This window comes from Curcuma longa, chromosome 16 (genome assembly GCF_044706935.1).
Source record: "Curcuma longa cultivar G26 ecotype Majalengka, Jawa Barat chromosome 16, ITB_CL_G26_1.1, whole genome shotgun sequence".
Taxonomy (NCBI): domain Eukaryota; kingdom Viridiplantae; phylum Streptophyta; class Magnoliopsida; order Zingiberales; family Zingiberaceae; genus Curcuma; species Curcuma longa.
Genome location: NC_133876.1, coordinates 5,197,116 through 5,203,599, shown reverse-complemented (window position 1 = coordinate 5,203,599; position 6,484 = coordinate 5,197,116).

Below are 6,484 nucleotides of genomic sequence, written 5' to 3'. Positions count from 1 at the left end.
AGAGAAAGATAGAAAAGTTTAAATCTGGGGGAAAGCAATAAGTGTGTATAGTGTAAATAAATAATTTGCATTTTATTTTGAATTTTGTTTATTTGCTTTGAACTTTTCTTTGAAATTTATTTTGAAATTTATTTTTGCAATTTGTTTTGAAATTTGCTTTAGGAAATGCATGGTAAATAACATGTCAAGAATCACCATTGTCACCTTAATTGTTTGTTCTCTTGTAAAAATTCTAGCATGCTTCTTGTTTGGATGATGATATTGATACTAGTAGGTGATATCCCTAGAACTAGGTCCTTTCTTATCTTCAAGAGTAGGAAGTGAGCTAGTATATCTTGAATGAACCAAGCCTGTGGCAGGTAAGTGTCTAAGGCCTGAAACATTTAGGAAAGTGGTAGCATGACGACTTGACTTGAAGTAAGGATTTGATACCAAATAGACTAAGGCTACTTTTGCACTGAGCACGGAGAACTTATTCTAGATCCTGTTTTAATAATTTTGAGTATCATGCCTACCATTACTTTTGTTTGATAAGATTGGACCGATGTGCTTGGGATATCTACATTGCTTTGTATTTCTATCTGAATCTAAATGCGGATTTTTCTTGAGGGCAAGTAAAGGTCTAAGTTTGTTGGTGTGATGTGCGTAGGATTTATATACATTTCTGATATTTATATTGCACATCTTTATTTCATGATTATTTCTTACATTTATCACATCCTTTATTTACGCATTAGGCGTGTTTTCTCCATTTCCTAGTTCGAAGGTCTGCTCTTAATTTGTTGCTTTTGTAGGACGAAAATGGAGCGGAGAAGGCGAAACGGAAGATTAATCGAAGATAAGACAAGACAGGGCAGTGCCTCCAAGGCACGGCCCTCCGAGGCACGGACATGTCTCAGACCCCAAGGGGTTGTGCCCCCATGCTTCAACCACAGAGCAACATCTTCCCACGGCCATGCCCACCAGGCACGGCCTTGCCTCTTCCTGTGCCAACACAGAGCAGCAACTTCCCATGGCCGTGCCCACTAGGCACGACCGTGCCTTCATTTAGCAATCCAACAGAGAAGCACCAACACACGGTCGTGCCTCTACCCGTGCTTCACTAACAGAGAGCCAACTGCACATGGTCGTGCCCACCAGGCACGGCCGTGTCTCCGACCACAGAAGAAGGTTCATTGTTGGCTGTGCCTGACAGGCACGGCCGTGCCTGCCTCCACGCTGCAACTTCACATGGTCGTGCCTCATAGGCACGGCTGTGCCCCATTTTCCAGTGGCCACCACACCCGACCGTGCCTAGCAGGCACGGCCGTGTGACGGGGCCGTGCCAGCTATGTACCCCAGGCCGTATGGCGAAGGGTGAATAGGGGGACCTATAAATACCTTCCTAAATTGTCTTAAAAAGGAGGAGAGACCTTGGGAGTCAAGTGGAGCCACCGAAAATGCCATTCGGAGCAAGAATCTCCTTTTGATTCCATCGTCGACGAGGAGTTTGCAAGGCGAAGAAGAAGATACATATTGATAAGTTTTATTTCCTTTTTCTAGGATTTAAAATATATTTCTTCATCTCTTCTTCGTGTTGTATCTCCTCCGTCATGGAGTAGAACCTTAGATCTAGGATATAGGAGGAATCGAAGTGTATTATGAATGATTGATACAATGGATTTGTATTTACCATGTTCTATGATTTATTTGTGCAATTTGATTTATGGATGTTGTGCTTTGTGCTTATTGGATGATATGATTATGAATGGTGCAAATCTATGAGGATAAGGATAAATTATTGTTTAAAAAAATCTTAGGATCGTATGATTTTAAGGAGAGGTCTGGACAGTGCCTTATGACAGAAGGTGAACCTTTAACCGAACTTTCCGAGGAAATTCTTAAATTGCAATGAATCTTTGTGAGAGATAGCTAACGGTTATTGATTGTTAGGGAGAGGTCCTTAATTGGATACCCGATGACAGGGGGTAGGACACTAGTAGTATGCTGGAGTGCCCGGTGACAGCGGGAGAGCTATAACCAGGCTATCTGAGGTCATCTCAAACTAGCAATCGTAACGTTAGAGGATTAGTGATTTATTCTGAGGAAATCTGACGAGGTCTAATTGGATATTTTGGTTAGAGTCTCTGTAAATGCATGAATATTGAGGAATGGTAAGGAGTCCATAGTTAATCAAACATAATCTCGAGGAATCCGAAGTCCTAGGATCGTTTTCTCAAATCTTGTCACTAGCTGATTTTACTTTGATTGAGGTTTAGGTACTCAACTACACTCTCACTTTCCCCAATCTCAACCCAATTACATGATCTCTCCATTCTTCTTGTGATTGTTTAGTGATAGATTCCTCGATCCCTGTGGTTCGATATTTTTTATTACTTGACGACATTCCGTATACTTACAGAAAGTCCATCATCCACCCAATGGGTTTGATTCCTTCAAGTGGATCAATCAAAATCCATACTTAGTTAGTGTATATGGATTTCATTTCAGACCTCATGACCTCTAGCCATTTCTCAAAATCTGGGCTCCTTTATAGCTTCTTGATAGGATGTAGGTTTGTTGCGACCAATAAGCATTACATCATCATGGTCAGACAAAAAAAAAATCTCTCAAGCTAATGACGTACCCTATTAGATCTGCATAGAGGTTGTTCTACTCGAATAGGTTGTTACTCCGTAACTTCTTGCGATGTAACAGATTCATGATCCACAATACTTTGTGGTGCCTATTCAATTTCCATCAAGACCTCAATGCTAATTTGTATATCTTGAATTTATTTAAGATTAACTTTACTTCCATTAGTTCTTCTAGAAATAAACTCTCTAGAAAAATACATTTCTAGCAAAAATACTTTGCCTTGTGTGGGATTATAAAAGTAATATCCATTCATTTCCTTGGGATATCCTACAAAATAGCACTTATCAGATTTGGGTCCTAGTTTCTCTGAGATTTGATGTAGAATATAAGCCTCACAATCCCAAATCTTTATAAAAAGACATCTTAGGATTCTTCCCAACCCATATTGTATATGATGTCTTTTGATGACTTTAGATGGAATACGATTAAGTGTGAAAACAACCGTCTCTAGAGCATATCCCCAAAAAGAAGTAGGAAGATCTATCTGACTTATCATTGATCATACTATATCTAATAAAATATAATTTCTCCTCTCTAAGATGTCATTCCACTATGGTGTTTAAGGTGGAGTAGAGTTGAGATATGATCTTAAACTCAACGAGATGATCATGAAACTCTTGGCTAAGGTATTCACCTCGATTTGATTGAAACATCTTAATGCGCTTACCAAGTTGGTTTTGTACTTCATTCTTGAATTCTTTAAACTTTTCAATGTATTCTGACTTGTGTTTCATTAAATATAGATAGTCATATCTACTGACATTATTAGTAAAAGTAATGAAATACTGATAGTCTCCTCTAGCTGTTATATTGAAAGGGTAGCAAATATCAGTATGTATGAGTCCTAATAAATTATTATCTCTTTTACTGTATCTACTAAAAGGAGTCTTTGTCATCTTGTCTTGAATACAAGATTCGCATATTTCATATAATTTGATCCATATGAAAAATTCATACAAAATTCTAACTAAGAGTTATACCTTGGTTGTGTGCCCTTAGCGTATCCCGCTAGTACTTAATTCGATGAATCTCTACACGATCAGAATGACCATACCTCTAATAATATCCACACAAACATGATCTTGATCTTAGAGATGAATAAAAAATACACGATCAGAATGGCCGTGCCTCTAATAATGCACGTTATGCTAGCACCTTGAAATGATTCACAAGAAAAGAGGACCAAAAATACACCTTGTGTGTTTTAGCCAAGAAGAAGGAGAGAAGTAAGAAGAGAGATGATGAGTACTCTCTCGATTTTGAAAATTACAAGAAACCTTTTGTATTCATCCAATGAATACAAAGAGTCTTTGCCCCTTGAGCTTCCCCTCCTCTTAATGCCTATAAATCACAATGAATACCAAAAACTCTTGGTATTCTATTTGGCTCTTCATCTTCTATTCATCCAATGAATAGAATATCTCTTGGCCTTTCTCTTTAATAATGTTTCATTAAACCTTTTAATGAAGATTATCCATTATTAAGTGGTTAAGTCTAATCTAAATGAGTCTAACTCGGATTAAACTCAATCTCATAATCCAGTTGGATTCATTTGAGTTTAACTCAATTAATCCAATTTTAAATCATATTTTAGTCAAACTAAAATCAACTTATCTTTGAAACATCGTATTTTTTGTGTGTGACCCAATAGGTTTTCGTAACGTTGATAATGTATCTAAACCGCTTTAGACACATACACAATGAGCGACATCTAGCAATGCATCATTGCTACCCAAGTGATGACAAAGTCAAGATCCGACCTAACCTTTCTGTGTCTATTATAATCTATGACTTTGTCCTTCTATCCTCGACATCAAGATTGATCAATGAGGCACAGACCGTGTCATCTTCTTATCAATCTTTGTGTTTCTTGATCCCTGAGTAAACCCACACAAGTAAATGAGCTCAATATCTTATATTCACTTATTTGAGAATGGTGATTCGTTCTAGTAGGCCAACTCGATCATGGGGCCCACAGATATCACTCTCGTTATACGGGAGGGATAGATCTCATCTACATCACTCACATCCCTCTGCATAATTCATTACATATCCAGTAATCGACTTTATAGTCCACCCTATTACAGGTGACGTTTGACGATACCAAAGTATACAACTTCTTATGTAGAGAACCGTAGTGACTTCAAGTATAAGGACTATTCATACTAATAGTCACTATGAGAAAGTTTATGACACTCATATAACGATCCATGAAATTTTTTCATGATAGATCAATTCAGTATATATTCTCTAATATATACCCATGTGTCAACGTGATATCCCACATCCGTGACTTGTGAGATCAAGTCATCAATCGACCTACACACTAGTCTCAATGCATTAATATTGTCCTTGTACATTAATGTTTAACTAGGAATAGTTAAGAGTAGTGTTCTTTACATTATCTCACTATCAATTCAACCAATTGATATGATATAGATTAGAACCTACTACCCAAGGATATTATTATACTTATTCATTTGATATAAATCTGAAGTAAATATAATAACCAAAACTTTACCTTTATTAATAAAATATGATACAAAAGGTTTCCTAGTCAATCATCTCATGATTGACTTTAGGACTAACACTAACAATCTTCCACTAACACTAGTGTCAATCACTGAAATATCTAATATCCAATTACCTAGTGTGAACATCATACTTCCTCTATGCCAAAGCCTTAGTCAAAAGATCTACGAAATTAGCATCAGTTGGTTCTCTGCATATCCTCACATCTACTCTATCAACGATCTCTCGAATGAGATGGAATCGTCGTAGTATGTGTTTAGATCGCTGATGAGAGTGTGACTCCTTAGCCTGTGCAATAGTCCCATTGTTATTACAGTACAGGTCTATTGGGTTTGCTATACTAGGAACCACACCAAATTCTGTAATGAATTTTCGGATCCAAACAGCCTCCTTTGTTGTATCAGAGGCAGCAATATACTCGATTTCTGTTGTAGAATCTGCGACTGTATCTTGCTTCGAACTCTTCCAGCTTACAACACTACCATTCAAGTAAAATACATACTTTGATTGCGATTTAGAATCATCCTTGTTAGTTTGGAAGCTTGTATCACTATAACCCTTTACAATGAGCTCTTCATCGCCTCTAAATATCAAAAAATATTCTTTTGTCCTTCGCAAGCACTTAAGAATATTCTTAACAACTATCTAGTGACCTTCACCCAGATCTGATTGGTATCTGCTTGTCATGCTCAATGCATATGAGATATCAAGGTGAGTATAAAGCATGGTGTACATGATAGACCCTATAGTAGATGCATAAGAAATTTGATCTATGTGGTCCCTCTCCTCCTTAGAAGAGGGGTATTGAGTCTTCGAAAGACTCACACCATATGATATCGACAGAAATCTCTTCTTGAAATTCTGCATGGCAAAATAATTAAGCACCTTGTCAATATATGCACTCTAACTTAGGCCAAACAATCTGTTAGATCTATCTCTATAGATCCTGATATCTAAAATGTAAGTTGCTTCACCTAAGTCCTTCATTGAGAAATAATTTTCAAGCCATGTCTTCATAGACTGTAATGAAAGGATATCATTTCAACGAGGAGTATCTCATCTACATACAAGATCAGGAAGATAAATGTGCTCCCACTAATCCGCTTGTAAACATAAAGTTTATCTTCATTCTTGATGAAATCAAATGCTTTGATTACATCATTGAATTAAAGATTTCAACTTCAAGAAGCTTGCTTTAGCTTATAAATGGACCTTTGCAACTTACATACCTTTCTAGCATTCTTCGAATCTACAAAACTCAGGTTGTGTCATGTACACATCCTCGAGTAGATTTCCATTCAGAAATACAGTTTTG